The sequence below is a fragment of the Cricetulus griseus genome, chromosome 5, assembly GCF_003668045.3.
Source record: "Cricetulus griseus strain 17A/GY chromosome 5, alternate assembly CriGri-PICRH-1.0, whole genome shotgun sequence".
Taxonomy (NCBI): Eukaryota; Metazoa; Chordata; class Mammalia; order Rodentia; family Cricetidae; genus Cricetulus; species Cricetulus griseus.
This window is the reverse complement of record NC_048598.1, coordinates 39,719,289-39,742,446: the sequence shown is the minus strand read 5'-3', so window position 1 is coordinate 39,742,446 and position 23,158 is coordinate 39,719,289. Positions and strand designations below refer to the sequence as shown.

At 43.5% G+C, this 23,158-nt stretch overlaps 1 long non-coding RNA gene across 1 annotated transcript; it reads right to left on the bottom strand.

Annotated features, from left to right (window-relative positions):
- Window positions 1-17,863: 17,863 nt before the first annotated feature.
- Window positions 17,864-19,341, bottom strand: LOC107977816. Its single transcript, XR_003485841.2, has 3 exons — window positions 18,875-19,341; window positions 18,509-18,586; window positions 17,864-18,373 (listed from the first exon to the last, which is right to left on the bottom strand). It is a non-coding gene; the product is annotated as an uncharacterized LOC107977816 (long non-coding RNA).
- Window positions 19,342-23,158: the final 3,817 nt, after the last annotated feature.

The window sequence follows — 23,158 nt, the reverse complement described above, 5'->3', positions numbered from 1 at the left end:
CCATGATACCAAATGCAAATTACATGACACCCTTACGATGAAAAATGTTGAGCTGTAACACTGAAACATATTTCCAGAAGGCTATTTCCGTTGTCTTCACAGGCCATACTGCCTATGCTCCCTTTGTCCTCGAAGACTGGTTGGTGCCTAACGGACCATGGGGGAAAGGGAGGTCCCACAGTAACGGAAAGAGATGAGTGTGGAATGGAATAGCTAGCCATCTCTTTATGGACCAGATATGGGTGATTTAAAAAACTGCATTTAGCAAAAGGTCACTGAGAGGACTAATCAGTCTTTGTACCTCTTCAGTCTCTCACTCCTTTTGACCTAAATGTTGGCACAAGTAGGCTCCAGCACACTGTAATGCGACTAAGGGAAAGAGCAGCTTATTTATCTGCCTCCACATCTTATGTCAAAGATGAATTAATTACAACATAATGCTGACAGCAACTGTAGTGATAAAACTCCCCCTGAATGTTTCCCCTGCTCAGGTGCTGTTTACCAACAGATAAGCTCTACAGAAGGGATTTTAGCTGTAGAGTTCACAGACACACAAGGCATTTCCCAGGGAGCATTTCAGAACAGAAGTGGGGTAGGCATGAGTGTCAGTACCACCGTCAAAACTGACTGGCAGTCAACTAGACAATGGGACAGACCTAGTAGACTTCCTAGGGGAGGCCTTACCCTCTCCATGGAGCAGATGGGGGGGGAGTGGAGGGAGTGGAAGAAAAGGAGGGAGGGGGAACTGGGATTGGAATGTAAGAAACAAACTAATAAAAAAATGAACAAAAACAACAACAAAAAATCCTGACTGGCAGATGGACCAATTAAAACAGCTGCCTTAGATGTGCAGGCAAACTAGAGAAACAGAGTTTCAGACAGGAGTGGCAGAATACCTTTGATCCTAGCACCACCCTCCTTGTCCATTGTGATATGGGTCTCAGTTCGTGTTGTTGAATGAGCAAACAGATGAATGATGAGATGGATGCATGCCATCAGCACAGGCCATCTTGGTGGTAATGGATTTCTAAGTCCCCTTCAATGGAATTTGACGAGATTCTACAATCCTTATTTGTGAACTGGCTCAACAGGTTTAAAGAAACTGCTATGTAGGAGATCACATAAGAACCCCATCTTTCGGGTCAGGGTAACACAGGCCTGTAATCCCAGCATTGAGAAGCTGAAGCAGGATTGTAAATTCCAGACTAGCCTGGGCTACGTAGGTGGTCAGATCTTACCTCACTGCACCCACCCCAAAGAACGTTCTCCCCTTGCAAGAATTTCTATCTTTTGTCGTTGATTAAAGTTGTCAGTTGTAGTCAATTAAATCAAGTGATTTAATTAGGGAAAATAAAGCTGTTAAATTTTGTTGTTGTCAAAGCGCTTTATTTCGCTAGTTGGATGTTGCCTCATGACAACCAGACAAGTTCAAGAGAGTGAAGGTCTCTCTCAGCATTGGATTCTCTTACTGATCTGGCAAGTTCAACCGGAAGGCTTCCTGTCCAGCATTGCAGGCAGCCCATGCCCAGTTCCCAGCAGACTTCTGCCTGCTGCATCACCGGGATGATAAGATGCTTCGCTCCGTGGTTCCTCCGGTGACACATCTATTTTCACCCTTCGGGTACAACAGGATGCTTTTCTTACTAATTCACCGTGACGCTGTTTTCTAATTAGGTGTCTTGACACAGCAGGCGTTCCGGTTTTGAACATTTCGTTTTTCTTTAATGTGCCAGCAAGCTGCCTGCCTTTGAACTGATGTGTCTTCTCGTATAAAACAAGCTAGCACCCAGAAGACACCGAATCCAGTGCCTGACACCTGGGATGCCCTCCAGACGTGTCCATCGTCTACTACCCTGTCTCTGCACCGTTGTCCCTTCCGGCATTTCAGTTAACCTTAGAAATAAAACAGTGCCCTTATGTGGCTCCATTTTTCTTCATTCCATTAGAAGCCAGCGACGCTGTAAATGCAAACTCCACAGACTGAACATTTCGTTTCTGTTCGGTCTCACAAGGTACCTCATACGGCAGAGATTTTTATTCCCCTTGCTGTGCAGGCCAAGAAGCTTTCACTGGGAAGTGTGGTAGCTGAGGTTACAACTGGGTGTGTGAGCCAAAGAGATGGAACAGGAGTCCCGTTTTACCTCCATCAATTTTCGTCCTCAACATTACCCTTCGGGGACTCCAGGTGGCTGTCACCTAGAGTATGAAGGTACTAAATAGGGTACACAGTGAGGAGAGAAAGCAGTCCTCCCTGAGCCTGGGAGGCTTCAGCGCCGAGCTGGACCACCTGCCTCCCGTGGGCGGCCCATTTAGTGCCCCAGCTGCAATGTGGGGGAAGAACTCGATGCCCTAAATGCACAGCATGACCCTCCCAGGCCCACTGCAAGAGGAGGTTCAGCCCCGCAGGAGCGAACAGCAGGGACCCTGCCACCCACACCTCCAGGGGCCAGTCGTGCTCCAGCTCACGGACCGGGGTATGAGTAACCACAGGGCGACTCATACCAAAGTGCGCTTTTGCCCATTGTCCCCAGTCTGCCTGCTGGCATCCTCCGGATCCTGGGCGAAGCCACCTGTCTCACTCAGCAACAGGAAAAATCAGGAACTGGAAGTTTGGCAGGGACTAACCCCAAGAAAGTCTTCAGCTGAAACCCTGCCTCGTGATTCTTGAAGAGTCCCCTGGAGTGAGGAACAGAGCTTATGCTCCTGTCACCTGCCAGGCAGAAGAAGCACAGATCTCCAGGCCTGCTAACGCCCAGCGGGAGGCCACAGCTCCCAGCTGCTAGCTTGTGCCACACCTCGGGAATGCCAGAGCCTGCCGGCTGGGGGCGCTGTACTCCAACCGAAGGTCCAGGTGCTGGACTTTAAAACATCTCTAGATTACTTCTAATACCCAATACAATATTAATGCAAATAAATAGCTATTGTACTGTTTGTACAGTGAATAATGCACGAAAAAGTCTATATATCCTTAAAGCAGACACTTTTTAAAAAAGTATTTTCTGGGCTAGTGAGATGACTTAGCACCGAGCCTAATGACCAGAGTGAAAGTCTCAGAACCCACATGGCAGGAGACAACCAACTCCCTCAAGTTGTCCTCTGACTTCCCTCCGTGCTATGCTATGCACTTCCAAATAAATATATAAATGCAATGGAGATTTTACCTTGTTTTCTGGACTAGGTAGATGGTTCAATGGGTAAAGTCTTTTAAAAATATGAAGCCTTGTGTTTGGATCTGCAGCATCAAAAAAAAAAAATTGCTCCCAGTGTATTGGTGTGTGTAGGATGGGGCAGAGAAAGGTGAATCCCTTGAAATTCTCTGGTCAGCCAGTCTGGCCAATCAGTGAATGCTGGATTCACGAAAGATCCACTCACAAAGGATAAACTGGAGAGCAACCAAGAAAGACATCCAAGCAACTGGAAAGATGGCTCAATGGCTAAGGGAACTTGATGCTCTTGCAGAAAACTGGGGTTTGGTTCCCAGTACCCACAAGGTGGCTCACAACTGTCTAACTCCGGTTCCAGGGGATCCAATGCCTTCCTCTGACCTCCGAGTACACTACTTGCCAAATGGGTAGGAAGCCTAATAATGTTTCCTATGTAGCACAGGCCATGTAGGAGACAGTTCTCCAGGAATAGTCACAACATATAAAACAAGGAAGGAGGGATTGGCTTTGTGAGGATTAGATATGTGTTATGTCTGTAAGACAGTGAGGGCTGTGATGAGTAATAGCAGAGCTGTAGTAGTCAATGGCAATGAAAAAGGAACAAGAGGCATGCTGGCTGACAGAGACTTGGAAGACAACCCTGTCTCCTGTGTGCTGGAGCCAGCTCCTATAGGAGCTATAATCAGGAACTTTGCAAGCTTGCTGCTAAATGGCATAAGTTTATTGGCAGCTTGCTGGGAGTCTTAACACCCCAGAAATTTGACCTCATCAGGTGCTATGAATTAGAGCTATTTGTTTTCCTATTTGTCTGTTCTACAGAGAGCTGACTTACGGCACCCTGGAAGGGATGACCCAAAGACAGACTTTTGTTACTTGCAACGAAAGTTCTGGAGCCCTCAAAGGCTAGTAACATTAATAGATTTTGTTGAGATGGTGTGTGGTAAGTATGAGCTGAAATCTTGCCCCACTTGCTCTTTCTGTTATCTAGAAGCATGAATAGAGAGAGGCATGGGCTCTGGGGGCACCCACAAGGACAAGCCCTGGGTGTTTTGGATATTCTCCTAAAGCTAGAGGACTTAGATCACAGGATGAGACATCATGAGATAGGCATACTTGTACTTGGTCTGACAAGTCCCTTTTAATGTAAGTGAATAAGAAAGTCAGGGCTGGAGAGTCATTCCTGGCTGAGAGAAAGTTGAGTGAAGGATTTGAAGCAATGACTGGACACATGGAAGTCTCTTCCAGTGGGCTATAATGAGACAGGTGGCAGGATGAGAGGGGCAGGCCTACCTTCTCCTGACTCCATCACTTACTCCTAAGACCTCCTCAGGTGCCTAGGCCTAGGCTATGCATTCTTCTTCCTTTCCAACTTCCTTATTGTGCTAATGTGCCCTCGGCTCTTGCAGTTTGGATACTCTAACTGCAAGACTGTGGGCTACTAGCCATAAATACTTGGGAAAAGTAGTGAAGAAAGAGAGTGAGTGAAGAACCCTCAATGAGTTCTCAAAAGAGCCTGTACCCACCTGGTGAAGAATCACGGTGTGCAGTATTGCCTCTCAGGCGTCCTGTGACTCTTCAGCCAGGATTCTAGAAGCAGAATCCCTTAGTCCCCACAGGAAAGCTTGCTTAGGAAGGGAAGTGGCCCTCTGCAGCTGAGGAACCACCTGTGTGTCCACAGCTGGCTGCCTTGCCAGAGGAGGCCCCATGAGGTCACACTATTCCTATTTTTTCTTTGGGAAGGAGCAGCCTCTGTAATTCCCTTCAGCTTTGCTGCTCTTAGGAGGGATTTTCTAAAGGGCTGGGACCTGGAAATGGAGAGAGAATGTCATGAACAATGTGTAATAACAAGTGTGAGGTGGTCCTGGGGCTCTCATAGAGGTCTTGCTTCAGGCCTGGCTCCAACAGGTGGCAGGTGGGCTGCTCATATTTCAGATCTACTCACACCTTCACTCCAGATCCACTACTCAAGGCCAGGATAGAAGAAAGGGCTCTGTCTCAGCAGAGCGCAGGGCTGGCCTGCCCTGGCCCAGCAGTATTCAAAGTGGAATAATCACCCTTTTTTGGAGATGCCATTTTACACCACAAGGTGGCACCGAGGGGAGACATCTATCTCCCTCTAGTTTCTCAGAAGATTTTGGCCTGTTGACTCTTACAGAATGGCGTTGGTCCAGCTGCTGTGAGCTGCTAGTCTTTTTTTTTTTTTTATTTCTGTTTTTTAACTGCATCTTATTTGTTGTTTATTCTTATAGTGCCCCTCTCTCCCAGTTCTTTAATTCTTGCAAACAATGTTTACCGAATCCTTTTCAGCCTGTCACATTCCAGATTCATTCAGAAAAGGAAAGCATTCCTTCTTTTTTCTCTTTTCTTCCAAGTCATAAAAACAAAAACAAACCCCCACAGATATACCAGGCAGAAAGGGACCCTAACCAAGCCTGTTTCATAGGCCGAAATAGTTCTTTTGTGGAATAGGGATGATTTCACGATTTTCTCTGAATGAAACTCTTGAGGACAAAGGGCTTATTCACGTTTCCCCAGAACAAAAGGCAACTCTACCAGAAGTCAGTCTGAATTACTATCTTTTCAAGAAATAGTGCCTTCTATAAAGATGAAATCACTGTTTATGCCCAGCTTTTATTCAGCCAATTTAAAAAAAAATGAGGGAACAAATTGTAGCAACCAGACACCAAAGAGATACAAATAACTTTTAAAATAAGAAAAAAATGAGCCAGTGAATAAATCAAGAATAGTTTATGTGAGAAAGCCTTATAAATGGAAAACATAAGAAAACTGTAATCTAATCATACCAATAAATACTGTTGCAAAAAGACTATATTTAAAATGAGCAAGTAGACAGGTGTATCATAAGAAAAATGTTTGACCCAGGGAGGTTTTATTCTGGGAATGTGAAAATATTTTTTGTAATTCATCATGTTAGTATATTATAGCACATTATTATTCTTTAAAATGCTCAAATATAAATAAAAGTATAAGTAAAATATGTGTATGTGGTATACATGAGCAAATATCAACAGCAGCATCATTGTAAATGATGACATGGAAAGCTATTGTCATTAAAATCAGCAATGAGAAAGGGATCTACAAGATTACCCTTAAACCAATATTATTTAGAGGTCCTGTTTTGTTTTGTTTTGTTTTGTTTTGTAAGTTTTCTATGCATAGATGTGACTGTCCTGGAACTCACTCTGTAGACCAGGCTGGCCTTGAAATCCTCCTGCCTCTTCCTCCTGAGTGCTGGGATTAAAGGAATGTGCCACCACTGGCAGGCTTATTTAGAGATTCTTATAAATGCAAGAAAACAATGAATTGAAATATTGTCTACAAATATTGGAAAAGATGTGACATGTAAGAAATTTGGTCAAAGCATTTTTATACCTTGAGAATTCCAGAAATATCATAATATTAAAACCAATACAACTTTTTAGGGTTATTAATATAGACAAGAAAGCCACAGGGACTGTATGGAATGATATTTTATCAAAGGATCTAAGATTAGATTAGAAAAACAATGAAAACATAGAGGTTGGAAAATAAAGTTTCATGCCATAATATACTGTTTCCCAATAACATGTATAATTAGCGGATGTCTAACTGGAATCTAAGTACAGTCTTTAAACTCGATACAGGAGTTTACAATTTGTGTGGAGTATTATATATCCAAGAACAGTCATACAAAGATGAGGGATAGTGGGGAAATAAGTCACTGATGTCATTATAATACATTTAGTGTGGTATAGAGCTTTAAATTTTTTCATAAATTTTCCAGAACAGCATAGATAGCTTAACTATAAATCTCAATAGTAATAAACTGTAGGGAAAGTACAACATCAAATCTGGTAAGAAAGAACCATTACCATACTGTAATAAATGATGCTGGCTCCATGTGAAATCCATCTGAAGAAATTAGAGTTGGAGTTCTACCTTATGGTAAAAATAGTTTTGACTGATTAAAACCTTTAAATTATAAAAAAGAAATGTAGCTATAAGTATATATACACAATTATGTATACTTAGATACATGCATATATATGAGACAATTGTCTTATTGCAGAGAACATTTTTACTAATACAAGATAACCAGAAGATATATCTCTATATGTATGTATGTATGTATGTATGTATGTATCTATCTATCTATCTATCTATCATCTATCTATCTCTCTGTCTATCTACTTTCTGGTCTCCTTGAGTATTGCATGCAGGGGGGGCACATACGTACACACAGGCAAAATATCCATGCACATAAAAATTTTAAAAAAATCTCAAAAACCCCCCACAAGAAACAAATAGTACTTGAGGCTAGCCTGGTCTACAAAGCGAGTTCCAGGACAGCCAGCACTGTTACACAGAGAAACCCTGTCTTGAAAAAGACCAAAAAATAAGCAAGCAATCAAACAATCAAAAGAAACAAACAATAAACTCAAGAAAATATTTCTAATAGACCATAGGTAAAGGATTTTTATAGTTAATATTTACATACAAAGAGGCTCAAAAGGCAATCCTGCACAGGTGTGAGTAAAATAAACAAATAAGTACTTAATAGACAATATCCCCAAATATCCCAAACAGATGAATATGCCATGTACCCTGGTGGAATGACTGAGGGAGACAAGCACCTACAGAGACAGAGACTGGTGTTGCCACCGTGATCAGTTATGGAATGTCCCCAGGCTTTGGTCTCATGGTCTTACAGATGAAGATGATCATATTACCTGTATCCCTGTACTGCCAAAAAAGATGAAGGCCTAGCATATGTCAAGTATGCCTGCACACACAACATGGCTGGGCATGGCAAAACTATATATATGTACTGTAGGTATGAATCAGGAGAATGCAAATTAGGATAACCCCGCCCACTGAGCCGGCAAGCACTGAGTGATCACACTGCGGCTAGGATTCAGAAGAGAGAGGAAATGTAGAGCCGGCAAGCACTTCACACTGCGGCTAGGATTCACAGAAGAGAGAGGAAATGTAGAGTGTCACCATCATTTTGTGTTCTGGCGGTGCCTCATAGCACTTTGAATCGACGACATCCTTTGACTCATCACTTCAACTCAGAAGTGCGTTCTGCAGAAACAAGCCACCAGTACAAGGATATCCAGGGCAAACAAAGGGAAAGAAAGTGAAACCATAAGGAGAGCAGAGTGAGCAAACCTAAGGCATGGTCCTACTCATAACATTATGCCATCTTTATTTAGTGTCTTACCGGTTTTCTTGGAGAGATGATACTTTTGACAATATGTTTTGAAGTGATTAAAAACAAATGTCAGAGAATGTGGGTGTGGTGGTTTGGATGAGAGGAACTCCCACAGGCTCCTAAGTGTGTCTGCTTGGTTTTCAGTCAGTGGAACTGTTTGTGAAGGTGTGGCCTTGTTGAAGGAGGCGTCACTGAGGGTGCGATTTAAGATTTCAAAAGCTTGTACTGTTCCCCCTGTTCCTCCTGTTCCAGTGCCATGCCTGCCTGCCTGGTGCCATGCCTGCCTGCCTGGTGCCATGCTTCCTTCCTGCCATGACGGTCATGAACTCATCCTTGGAACTGTAAACTCCAAAAACTCTTCTGTAAGTTGTCTTGGTCATGGTGTCTCTTCACAGCAATAAAAATGTACTAGTGCAGTGGGGGAGGGTTATATAAATAACATAACCTTAATATGATATAACTTATATAACATAATATATGTTATCACATAATTTACAACATATGTTATGACTCATACATACAAGTCATATAACATGGTATATTATATAATACGATATAACTCTTAAATACATGTATATATGCTTGCATATTGTTAAATGGATACATGAATAGAAGAAAGAGCAAGTAGGGGGCTGTTTTCCTACCTGTCTTGTGTTCAGGTCATGTGCGCATATATAGAATAAACTCAAAGAAATTCAAAGAAATATAGGAAGCTAAATGAAGTGCCCTGATGTTCCAGTGCTTGGAAATAGTCATCATTAATATTTTAGATTTATCTTTCATACATTTCTTTATGCACATTTACAGTGTATTGTAGACAGAGTGAAGGCTGGTCTTTTAAATCACGTACTCTTTTTATAGACAAAATACATCAAATCCAAATCTAGTTTCATTGGGGACAGGGGAATCTCAACAAAACCTCACACTGAGGGCGTTCTACATGGGTAAACTCTGGACTAAGGTCAAGAGGGGCTGAGAAGAGATGGTTGCTAAACTAGTGACATGAATCTGAGCAACCATTTCAGTGTTCTAGGCTCCAGCTCCTCCCACACAGGAGGGTTAGGCAGATGATCACCGCGTTTCCCTTCTGCTCTAGCATCCATGATTCTATGTTGTTCCTGGGATGAAGACAGAATGATAGAACAAAAGGAAGATACAAATTGTAGAGTCAGATAGCATTGAGGTGAAATACTAAGTTTGGTATCTCAGCAATTCCTTGAGCTAGAGAGTTCCTTACTCAAGAATTGAGAACTAACTGTCACAATGTAGAACTGTAAAGACTGGTTAGAAAATAGACATAAGTTGACCCAGAGAGTTGGCTTCTGGGCATCAGGCATGCAAGAAGTGCACATACATACATGCAGTCAAATAAAATAAAACAAATAAATCTCAGAAAAAGGAGTTTAAGGGCTGGAGAGATGGCTCAGTGGTTAAGAGCCCTGACTGCTCTTCCAGAGGACCTGGGTTTAATTCCCAGCACTCACATGGCAGCTCATAACTGTCTGTAACTCCAGTTCCAGGTGATCTGACACTTTCACACAGACAAAACACCAATGCACATGGAATAAAAATACATTAATCATTAAAAGAGTTTAAAGAAAAGAATATAAATCACAAAACACACATACACACATATGTGTATAAGTACAGATGAATGCATGGGTATGTATGTATTAGGCTTAACCATATTTACATGTATAGCATATAAATTCTGTATTATTACATATTATATAACATTCAATGCTCATATGAATAGCTTATATTTTGTGTACACATGTATGTGTATATGTTACACATATGAAAACATGCTTAACAGCACTCTTTTTCTAATTAATGCTAACCAAGTGAAACTTTTTTAAATAAACAAATTAACATAACATGCTTAATAATCTTCAAAGGGTTACTTTGTTATCATAAGGTGAAAGAGAGTTTAAAAATAGGACATGAAATTCAATGAGGGGGAAAAATAAGCCAGCGATGAACCAGCAGAATAACCATGCAGCCTTTTTTGGAGGCTCATTTCTGTGTTCTCTGTCCCCTGGAACAGCTAAATAGAGCTTTGCCACATTAGAGATGCTTGCGCAAGTCCATCCAAACAGGTGCTATGGCCTTCTGGGCTTAAGAAAGGGAAGAGAGGGTATGTCTTCTCCCAGTGCCCATGCCCCGCATTTCTATTACATTGAAAGAGAAAACGTGAGTGGGATTTAATCAACTAGGACATTTCAGAAATGTGATACCTGGACGTTTACAGCAAGATATGATGAAATGCAATCCTTTGCTACGCACATGGCCATTGCACCAACTCTCCCCAGAAAGGATAAGTTTGCTTTTCAGGTGTTATAACCTCCTTTGAGGAATTCTGAGTTACTGCTGAGTCAGATTCTGGAAATTTCTTCTTTAAAAAATCATTAGAAAGTTTCATGCAGATTCAATATTGACTCTTCATCATATATCAACTATGGCAAAAGAGACAATTCTTTTGTTGTTTTGTATGGAGACAGGATCTCACTAGGTAGCCCAGGCTAGTCTCTGACTCATGATCCACTTGCCTCAGCCTCCTGAGGGTTGGGATTACAGTTGAGCACCAGGCCTGGCAAGATACAATTTTTTAAAATTGGAAAATTTTACAATTTTACAATACTTACTCTGTATGGTAACCTGTAAAGCAGTGTTTAAATGGAAGGTGTTTTGAATGGCAGAGAGACTCACACCTTGGGTAAAGAACAAGAAGGTAAACAAATGGGTTGAAGAATTTGGGTAGTGATATTTTTCATGACACAATGTATACTCTTCACCATGTGTCTAAGACAGGAACTGTGTTGTCAGAGCCAGGGTGACAGTCTTGCTAGCGACCAGCATGAGAAGATGGATACTCTGGGTGGCTTAGGAAAAATTCCCTTTTCCAAAGAATTGTGTTTGGGGGACTGTCTACATAAGAACTGCTGTTTTAAAATTCAGTTCTCTCCAGTGAATTTCTTCTTTGATAAACAAATGGTTTGTCCTCCAATGCAGCATCCCCTTTGGGTGAATGAACTACGGCTTTTCAGCCAGCACTGGCAGTCAAATTGAAGACAGCACAGGACAAGCCATTTGCACAGCCTCCTTTGCAACCCAAATGCTCAGTGGAAATGACATTGAAAGTGTCAGTCAAAAGAAGAGAGACATCAAAGGATTTCCTCTATCTTTGGAAACACGTATCATTACTCCAAGGACTTAAAGAATAGATAGGGCCATGAGGACAAGTTCTAGGCAGGTGTTTCAAATGTCTTCAGGTCAAATTTTGAGATTTACTTGTATTTAAGCTGATAGCAGCAATAACTAATGTGGGTGTGCTGAGCTACAATTTAATTTTGAACTATGTTAGCATGTATCAATTACCTGATTCTCACAGCTGCATAATGATACAGATGTTGTCCTTAATTCACAGCTAAGACCAGGTTCTGAGTCAGGACATGATTTAACCCGGGTTTCCACTTCCCAGAGGTAGAGCTTGGGTTCAAGCTTAGGTGCTCTAACTTCAAGCTCCCTTTTTCCTACAGTTTGATTGATTGATTGGTTTTCCTGCTTGTGAGCATGAGGGAAGGCACAACCTTCATTGTTACTGTCAAGAACACTTCCTTTGCCATAGAGTCTCTCATTGGCATGGGGTTCACCAGTTAGGTGGACTGGCTAGCCGGGAGCCCTTCTCCATCGCTGGAATCACATGCTACTATATCCCCATCATCTGTTCATGGATTCTGCGGGTGTAGCTCAGGTCTCATGCTCCTGAGGCAAGTACTTTACCTACTGAGCCACCCCCACCCCCAGCTCTACCATTGTGTTGGAAAGGAGATCTAAAAACACTGAGCTGAAAGGAACCTGAGAGATCTTGTAAGCTAGGAGTTGCATAGCTCTGCAGAATCTTAACACATTTCAATAAAACCTTTGGAAACGCCAGCTTAAAGGACATTGAATGGATTTCCTGAGCATGGAATGCCCCAGAGTCTTCATTATGTGAATATATCTTGGTTTCTTTTCTCATCTTTTTGGGCTATGGATTTCTTTTAGGGGATTACCAATCTCAGAACCACACCATGTCACAGGTCATTGAGACTCCTCTGAGGTCCACTGTGAGTCTTAGGGCTAGCAGAGAACTAAGCCAACATTATAGTTTTAGACAGTTAGGATTCTCCAGGCACAGAACCAAGAGATGATATGTATATATTATAAAGAGGGGTTTTCTGGATTGGTTTACATAATAGAGGTCAAGTAGTCCAACAATGTAGCTGGATAGGCCAAGATACAGCAGTGATCACTTCACAAAACTGGAGGCCTCTGCAGTCCCAGTCCAGCACTGAAGGCCTGGGAGCTCGCTGTAGCATCACTATTGATGAATTCACGTGGAAAGGCTGAAGAACATTGGGCTTTGATGGTACCGGCTTGTAATCCCAGCTATTCAGGAGGTTGAAGAAAGAGGGTCACCCTGTTCAGGTGACTCAGGGAAACTGTCTCAAAATCAAAATAAAGTAAAAAGAAGGATCGGGGCTATAGGTTAGAGTAGAGTGTTTGCCTCTCATGTTTGAGACTCTACATTCAATCCCCAGTACTAGAAAACAAAGGCTGAAGAAAAGAAGCCTAAAGGCAATGCTCAGTGGCAGCAGCCATATACACATTCGCTCAGAAAGAAAAGGGTCTTGCATGCTCACATGAGCCACCTGCCTTCCTGTAACTTCCTTGCATCTAGCTGTCTGCCATCGAGTGATGCCTCCCCCATTCAGAGTTTGTCCTGCCCCTCAGTCACTGTCCCACACATCAGTCTTTTCTGGAAAGATCCCCACAGACACAGGAAGGTGTGGTTCAAGAGCCCCAGACATCTCCTAATCCTGTCAAGTTAATCACCAAGATGAAGTGTTATGGGGCCCTTCCCCGCTAATGCTGCTTGTCACCCTAGTGCTCCTCACTTGGTGCTATAGGAGCCGACATGGCAGGATAGTTACTGCATAGCCAAACCTTCCAGTGGGCCTCACCCAGGCCTTCGGGGCTTCTTTACAGCATCCTCTCACATACCCCATATTCCAGGCTTTTAAAAACAAGCTCTGCACCCAGGGATCTCTGTTGCCTGTTTTCCCACCTGCACAGTGGCTCTTATGCAACATTAGTTTGATAGACTACTATAAATATTGTTAGATCGTGCATAGACACTACTCAGCTTATTACCTGATCTCTAGAAAGTGTTCAAAAACCTCACACTATTGTTATTCCCTTGTTAATCTAGGCACTAGGTAAGCACTATCAAAAGATACATATCCCGTCTCCATTTATTCTTTCACGTATACCAGGCAGGTTTTGACTCCTACAGAATTGTCACAAACAGGAGGTTGGGGTCCCTATTGCTATACTCAGATGGAAATCGCTAATAGTCAAGAAGAAACTCCCTTATTGTTGACAGCTCTGAGCTCTTGAATATCAGAGACTTAAGGGCTGGGCTTCTGGAACCTGAGGTTCGTCACCTGGAAATTAGATGCTTATTACTTCAGGTTTTCAAAGCCAAGGACATAGAGCTCTAGGGGCTCAGGTCAGAGGATAACTGCTCTGGGATTTGGGTCTCCAAAGCCAGCATCCAGCAGCTGCCTTTTTGAACTTCAGCTTCTAGGACCACCGCTCAGCTCCTGGTGGCTCTCTGAGGGACTTGCGGCCTTTGCTGTCACGGCTCTTCATATCCTATTTGCCTTTGACGTTCAGAGTCTCATCTTTTGCCACCTCAGCTCCTGTTTTCTCTTCCTGTGCAGTCTTTGGAGCTCACTTGCCACCTTTTCTCTGGAAGCCCTTGGTTTTAGTTCTTCTTCTTCTTCTTCTTCTTCTTCTTCTTCTTCTTCTTCTTCTTCTTCTTCTTCTTCTTCTTCTTCTTCTTCTTCTTCTTCCTCTTCCACTTCTTCCTCTCTCTCTCTCTCTCTCTCTCTCTCTCTCTCTCTCTCTCTCTCTCTCAATCTCAAGTTTCAGCCACCATAAAGACCACAAACAAGCCAAAGAATGCCTAGGAGAGAGCTCTGGTTTTAGTTCTTTTTGTTGCTTCAATAAAATACCATGATTAATTAAGGCAACGTATAAAAGGAAGCGTTTATTTAGCTTACAGTTTCAGAAGAGCTAGGAGTCCATCGTGATGTGTGGGTGGTTGGGGTGGGGCATGATAGCAGGCAGTCATGGCAGCTAGAGCAGGAAGCTGAACACTTGCAATCATGAAGCTGAGACAAAGAGCAAGCTCTGGAAGTAGGCAAAGCTTTTTACTCCCAGAGCCCACCCCCAGTGACATACTTCCTCCAGAAGGCCACACCTCCCCAAACAGCACCACTAGCTGGGGACTAAGTGTTCAAACATCTGAGCTCATGGAGCACAGTCTCATACAAATAGGACCTAATATTGTAACACTGACAGGCAATGGAAGGGAAGCTTCCCAGACTGGCACAAAGAGCCTGAGAAACCACCAGCTTATATACCCAGAAAAGCTTCATGAGAAGTTTGTGCATGGCTTCCAACTCTACAGCTAATACCCAGATTCCCAGGTGCATGCCTTTTAGCTCTTCTAATCACACACCTCGCTGGCTGACCACCCACAAGGCTTGTGCTGTCACTGGAATGGGAATGAAGAAGGTGCTCCTCTGAAAACGTCTCCAAAGAGGGTCAGAGTCATATAGAAGATACCAGGCTTTGTCACGGCTGAAGGGAAGTCTCTCAGAGTTGGACCAGTTCTGACCGCAGCAAAGCCTCCTCAGACAGAAGTTGTTGCTTTAGCAGCAGCCATAGTGACAGCAGGTTTTAAGCTCAAATGGAGTCCTTGAATTGTTCAAAGCTCTCAGGCAAGGGGGAGTATCTGACAGCTGTCAATCATATATACGAGGGGCTCCTCCGTGACAGATCCAATCATTAAAGGAGAAAAATATCAAAGAGTAGCTGCTAAAGGCCTGTTACGGATTCAATATTGTGAACATTGCTTTATCCTCCAGGGATAAATTCTTTATTCTCCAGGGAGAATTGTGTTACTCTAATGTCTCAGAATCTAGACTCATGGACTATACTATGAGGTTACAACTCCACATGTTCTGGGGACATATCGAGCTATAAAAACATTGATCATACCTCTTACAGAGAAGACTCTATGGACCTCTGTGATGAAGTTCTGTGGTAACTTTTCTTGTGAGATATCCCTTTAGAATCAAGTTGGAGTAAAAGTGCTCAGCATCTGCTAAAGGCATGCATCATGGTCCCCCGCTCACTTGGTTACATCCCAATTTTGCCTCATTTTGTTATTTTTTTCTTCGTTTTAGACTTCCTTGCTCATTGGATTGTGCTTTGCATATTCATGGGTTTGTGTTTATTGCTTCTTGTGTATTTTTAAAGTTATATTTTTAGTGTCTTTAGTTTGCAGTTGGTATATTGTAAGCCATTTAAAATGTCTTTGAAGAGGCTGGAGAGATGGCTCAGCATTTAAGACACTGATTGCTCTTCCAAAGGAACTGGGTTTGAGTCCCAGAACGACCATCTGAAACTCCAGTTCCAAGAGATCAACCAACCCTTTTCTGATTTCTGTGGGAACTGCACATATGTAGTGTACAGTCATACATGAAGACAAAGCATCCATACACATAAAAAATCAACAGAAAAGAATCTCAAGAAAAGATTTTTAAATGTCTTAGGTGACCTAAATGTGGAGTGTTCTCTGTCTTACACACACACACACACACACACACACACACACACACACACACACACATACACACACACACGGAAGATGAGTGTGGTTAAACTAAAGTGAGTGCTGTTAAACTAAAATGAATATCAAACGAAAATCATTAGGTTAGGTCACATTTATTGCCATTTATGTGGTGTGTAAATAATCTTTAAGGGAGTGTATACCTTGCCCTAATAATTTATAATTACTCCAAGATTAAAGACTAAGAGGCACTCTGGGTAATTTAATAACACCTGTCACTTCTTGAGGGCTCACCGTGTTCCCAGAAGAAGGGCAGGCATCAATGTCCCCCAGTTCTCACAGCATACATTTCTATCTTAAACAAGGGGAAACTGAAGCTCACAGAAAGTAAGTTTTCTTTGAATTCTGCAGCTGGTGAGTGAAGGACTCAAGACGTGAGTCTGGAATGTCAATTCTTCCCACCAGCTGTTCCGTGCATCATGCAACCTCATCTATAAAACTGGATTTGGCAATGACCGTGGAGTTCATTTTCTCCATACCAACTGCTGTGGTGACTTTAAAATATGTCCACAAACCCTTTGGGTTTTTTTTTCCTCTAAGAGAGAGAGAGCTGAATTCTGTACTGTACTACCAATTCGAGCTTAGCAATTCACTTCAGCAAACAGAATATAAAGGATGCAGTGACTTTCAAGATTAGCCATGAGTGTGCCAGAACTTTCTTTTCTATGCTCTATGGGGAGGTCAGCTGCCACATTATAAGGGCCCTCAGTGGTCTAGGGGAGATACTTGTGTTGGGGTTGAGGCTGCCTGCAGACAGCCAGTGAGAAACCGTTGGTAGTTGTAGTGTGGATTTTCCAGCCTGGCTCAAGCTTACAGATGATGGTGGCAGACACAACAGGGCAGGTGAATGGCACTTTCTCTCTTCATCTGGCTGGTGTTCACTTTAAGGAACCCAGAAGAGTGTGGGGGGTGCGGGGGGGGGGGGGGGGAGTCCAATTAAAAGTCTGTCCTGGGGATTCAGGGATGGTTCAGCAGACAAAGTGCTTGCTGGGCAGGACCTTCTCAGGAAGCAGGGGCAGAGAGTCTATGTGTAGATCTGACTGGCTAATCAAAGAGCTCCAGGCTCAATGAGAGACTCTCCTTCCACATATAAAGTAGAGAGTGATCTGGAAGACAGCTGATGTCAGCTTTGGGCCTTTACATGTGAGAACACATAGATGTCCGTGCATCTACACACATATACCCACATAAATAAACATGTGCATACCCCCACACATCTAAATAAATAAAAATCTTACCTACATCTATCTATCTATCTATCTATCTATCTATCTATCTATCTATCTATCTATCTATCTGTCTGTCTGTCTGTCTATCTATCCTGAGTGAACAAAGGCTTGCTTAATCTTGCTGAGGCCCTTGGTATTTGAGACAGATGACAGGGCTTGTCCCTGTGTGAAACTGTGTTATAAGATATCAAAGTGTTTGTTATCTCTCACTCAGCAGAATTTTCATAATTAATGGATTTTTTAAAAAAATGGTGTTTCTTCCAAAAATCATGGTTGTACCAGGCATTTGTCATCTCAGCTACTTGGGAAGGCTGAGGAAAAGGCTCACTTGTGCCTAGGAATTCAAGGTCAACCGAACAAAAGGAAATGATATTGTTGAAAAGATGGCCTTGATACACACACACACACACACACACACACACACACACACACACACACTTAATACATGCTAGATACTAGGTGCTAATCTAGGCTCTGGAGGTTCTTCAGTGAACATAATAGACCAGTCTCTGCCTTCATCAAATCTATTCAAGTGAGGGAGACAGACAACAAGCAAACAAGAAAGGAACAATACAGGGGTCTGGAAAGACAGGGCAAATGTGGAGCTGGAGAGACAGCTCAGCTATGAAGAGAGTTTAGTGCTCTTGCAGAGGATCTGAGTTTGGTTCTCAGCCCCACATCAGGCGGCTCACAACTTCCTGTGACTCCAGTTCCAGGGGACTCACCTCCTGGGCACCTGTGAAGATGAGGTGTACAAATCCACTCAGGTGTGCACATGGGCACACACACACACACACACACACACACACACACACACACACACACACACACACACACACTAAGTAAACAAACGAAGGGCTAATGCAGTGGAGGGTTATCAAGGCAGTAGAAAGGGAGCAACGCAGCATGTTTGAAGGAAGACAGGGTAGCACGGTTCTGGAGGGATCGTTTGAACAGAGGCAAATGCTGGAACATTCCAGGATATGGACAAGTGCTGTGGCAGGAGTTAGATGGCTGCCTGCAGGAAGAACAAAGGCACGTGAGGGTTTCTGTGTAAGGGCTCATGTGACAGATCACTGAGTTACAGATGTAAAGATTCAGGCGACAGGATGGCCTGACCCCTGTGACCTGGCAGAATGCATTCAGGCTGTACCCTGGTCAGCCTAGAGTTCCATGGCTGCTCCGTCACCACGTAGTCTGCATGTACTCTGTTCTCTTTCTTGCTGTTGCCCTGAAGGGGAAGATAGGACTTTTCCTGACTCCCTCTTCTCTTCTGTCCTCTCCCTGTCTCTCTGTCTCTTTACCTCTTGTCTCTTTCCTTTCCCCCTCCTTTCCCTTTCTAATAAAACTTCTCACTTAAGCTCTGTCTGCCTGGAATGTTTGTCCCTCGTCTGTCATGGAATTCAACAAGGTCCCCGGGGGCCATATTCCTAACAACAGAATTTTGGAAAAACCATCTCCATAGATCTGTTTGTGTACTTTTAGCCAGATACTAGTAAAAAAAAAATAGGTATCTTACCATGTCTGCTATTTGGCCTGGCTATTTCCAGAAAGCCAAATTGAGCATCTCCTGTCCTGCTCGGAGGAGGTCACCAGTTTATCTCAGAGGCTGGGAAAGGCTGCACCTGGTTTCTTTCTAGAAAATGAATATGAGAGTGTGTTCCCGTTTGCCCTGGACCTTTCCCCACATGTGTGGTGCTGTCTTCCCTGCTTCATCTTGCATGGACTTGCAATACCTGTGAACACTTAAGTTTTTAGTATTCACCACGGCAGATTTTGTCAGCTGGTAAATGCCTAGCAGATTCTCGGCACAGGGTGGTGGCTGTGCAGAAAGAGCCTGCCCTCGGTGTGTTCCCTCACAGTCGGCGATGCAGCACACGGTTTAAAAAAACAAACAATCACAGATGTGTGATGCAAACTGCCCAGAGTGTAGCACCTCCTCTTAGGAAGATTTTGATGGAGGAGGCCGGAATGGCCCACAGTGTTCCTTCCCATCCTCTTGGTAGGACAACAGACACGACACATGTCCTCATTGGGAAGGATGGTGACCAGCTGAAGAGATGGGCCCTTGCACATCCCAGAATCGGTCCCAGTCCCCAGTAAAAACCCAAGCTGTCTGACAGAAAGAAAAAATAAATGAGAGATGCCTCAGCACCCCCCACCGCGTCCTAATTTTTAATTGGTTTGGACACAGAGTCTTCTATCAAGGTATTAATATTTAATTGTTCTGTCAGGGCAGATCCTCCCCAGTCCGACAGTTAAAAATGGCTTGGGACAGAGGAGATGAGGTAGCGGGGTCTGAGGAAATGAGAAAAGTGGGGTGCTGGCTGAGAGGGATAATGATCTTAGAGGCAAGGACGAGCAGACATTGGCATCGGGGTCCCAGGAGGCAGACAGTCAATCCTTTTTGTCTCTGTTTGTTCCTTTCCTACATGTGGAAGCACACTGTGCTTTTTATTTATTTATCCCCTGCCCCCCAATCCATGAAGGAACTATGTTGGGATTTAGGTAGTTAGGTGTCATCAATGACATGTCTCTAAGGTAGGCTCTGGGGAAGGGGGGGTGCTGGTTCATCCAACTTTTGACATTGTGACACAAACTGTCCTCTACTAACTTTACACAAGAGGACCCCACAGTCAAGTCACACACACACACACACACACACACACACACACACACACACACAGAGAGAGAGAGAGAGAGAGAGAGAGAGAGAGAGAGAGAGAGAGAGAGAGGATGTGCTAGGCAAGTTTATGGATTTGTGTTAGGTTGCATGGATTTGTTTTAAGTTGCGTTCACAGCTGCCCTGTGTGTAATTCTCAGGCCCAGGTGAATGTTCCCAGAGTGGATAGTGCATTCCTGTCTCTTGATGTTTCCTGCAGCGGATAATGCATTCCTGCCTCTTGGTTTCTAAGTTTGTGAAGAGATTAGTGGTGGTTTGATTCCAGGTCCCAACCAGCCCGTCATTCCCAGTGAAACTTGACTTGACATGCATGTTTCTTCAGAAACAGTGCCCACCATCTTGGCTGCCCGGTGTCAGAGTAGCAAAGAAAAATGACTGGGGAACTATTTTAGGTACAAGCACTTGCAGAGGCAGCTAATAAATGTTTCATTGTGACTCATTCATATGCTATCAATAGGCAGGAAATGAAAGGGGCAGATCTAAATTCCATTCATTTTCAGTTTCTCCATTTATTCCTTCGTGTGTGTAGAGGTGCATGTTTGCATGAGTTACCTTGTGTATATATGCAGGGGCCCATGCATGTGTGTGGAGACCAAAGGGAAGTCTTGGGTGTCATTCTTCAGGTGCAATTCACCTTAAAACAACAACAACAAGGACAACGACAAAACACTGGTCTCACACAGGCCGGAGGCTCACAGCAAGTCCCAAGGATTCTCCCGTCTCCTCTCTGCCTCCTCAGTGCTACCACACCTGGCTTTTTAATGTGGGTTCTTGCAATTCAGCTCAGGTCTTTGTGTTGTCAAACAGCTATCTCCCTAGCTCTTATTCCTCCTTTAAAAAACCAACAGAAACCAAGAGGTAAAGTCAGCCTTCCTAGGTTCCAGTGGAGCAAAGGGCTTCATCGTTTGAGTAGACACGCCCAGGCCCTTCTTCCACATCCCACTCACTTTCAGTCTCTGCTGAACACAATCCCACCAAGCCTGTTGGTCACAGGAAATCACATTGAAGTGATGCTTCATTTTCACCATGCCCAGAAGAAACAGAGCCGGTTCTAATATGGCTTTCATCTCTCCAAGTCTGCAAGCCTGGGGCATTGGTTCTCTCTGAAGTGGAGTTTGGAGGTCTTGGTGAGACTGGTTATCTGATCAGCTGGGCTGGGCTGGTCCCAGCATTTAATGGGGAAAGGGGAATGAATGCTGGACAGCATCTCCTGAGCACTGGGTAGGGACCTATGGGAGAACTGCCTCTTCCCATATGACTGTTTGCTCCATTTGAATTCTTGATAAAATAAACTTGAACTCTACTTTGCTCATGGACATGGAGGATCTGCAACATATTTTTAAATGTGGGGAGTTTTCCAGGAATGCACCTGTTGTGGAATCAGGGAAAGACTGCATTTTGTGTTGCCCTGGAACTTTACTAAGATTTGTTTCCCCTTTGGAAAACACACACACACACACACACACACACACACACACACACACACACACCACAATGACAATATATCACTGCAGTCCTTGAGTTACCAATAATCATGAACACCTGTATCAAGCAGCATTTTGCAGCTGTCAGATTCTCCGAGATTCTATTTCTGCAAGCATCCAGCTGCTTTCCACTGGCTCCTACTGTCACCAGGTGAAACCTTTGCACACTAAAACATATGGCGGTTATGTCATATTAAGTGACTTTCTTTTTATAAGTTTGTACAAATTTATTCTCTCTGTGTGTGATATTTAATTCCAGGAATATAAAGGGGGGTGCAGAATATATGGTACAGGCAAAGTATTGGGTCCAATCCAGATCCTAAATTGGTACTTAAATCAGTTGTACATTCCAAAACAGCATACATTCCCAGAGCTGTAGAGATGACTCATGTGGCTGAAAATGCATACTGTTCCTGTTGAGGACCCAGGTTTGGTTCCCAGCACTCAAGATGGGCAGCTCACAATCACCTGTAACTCCAGGGGATACAATGTTCTTCCCTGGATTCCAATGGTACCTGTACGATCATAATACCCATCCAACACACAGAAACACACAGAATTTAAAAAACTGAACAGTTAAAATAAAAATCTCCGTGGGTAGTCAGCAATTAGATTTCCAAGCTCTACTCGGGGGTTTGGATACTTAGACAAGACTTGGGATAGTTTTGAAAATGCGATTGTCTGTAGAATCAAGCCAACTGTGGAGAAGAATGAAGGATCAGAAAAGCAACATGAGGGTGGTGACAGTGACAGTGGCTCTCAGGCTCATGGGGAACCATGGGACCTGTGACCGACTTCCCTGAATGAGCAGGTACAGTGAAACAGTCTCCCAGTTTTTCCGTGGATGCTTCAATCCTGGACCTCGTTAGCTGAGATCAGACTGGCTGCTTTGCCAGAGTACAATGGCTTAAGGAATTCAGGAGCACCAAATTCCTTTGCATGTCTGTAGGGAGACACCATAACCACACCTCCTAAGGGCTGGCTACAGGTGTGCCTGACCACGCCTCAGGGCGTGGTCAAGGTGAGGTCAGGATGACGAGGGACAGATTTTTAAGGGGCTGCAAGCACATGGGAGGCCCCTTCTCTCTGGCCTCCCTGCCTTGCTGCTCCTGGCACACTCTGGCTTGCATTTGGCTGGTGTTTATCTGAATAAAGATATCTTAACCTTACAGACTACGGATCATCTTCGCTCTCGTTATACATGTCTTCACCATAATAAGAAAGGTCAGGATCATTGTTTGTATGTCAGTTAATAAGAGAGAGAAAGAGTAGCCAGGTGAGCACTTGTGACATTTATGAAGTCACAGATTTGGAAGTGATGATGTACTGTGACTGGAGGGGCAAGGTCATCTTTAGCCAGCTGCCATTACCAGGCCACAGTTCTGACTGTTTTTTCCCAGGGCACCCAATTCAAACATTAACAATGCATCACATGGGCTAATTCTGTTCAGTCCATGAGGCTGGACTGCATGAATACAAGGACTGCCCATCGTGCTTGCTGATTTTAAGTTCCTCGCGTGAAGAAATTATTCAGAATAGAAGCTGTGCGATGGCTAATCTTGGTTATCAGCTTGACACAACTGGGAAGGGGGCCCCTCAACTGAAGAACTGCCTCTCAGATTGGCCTATGGACATG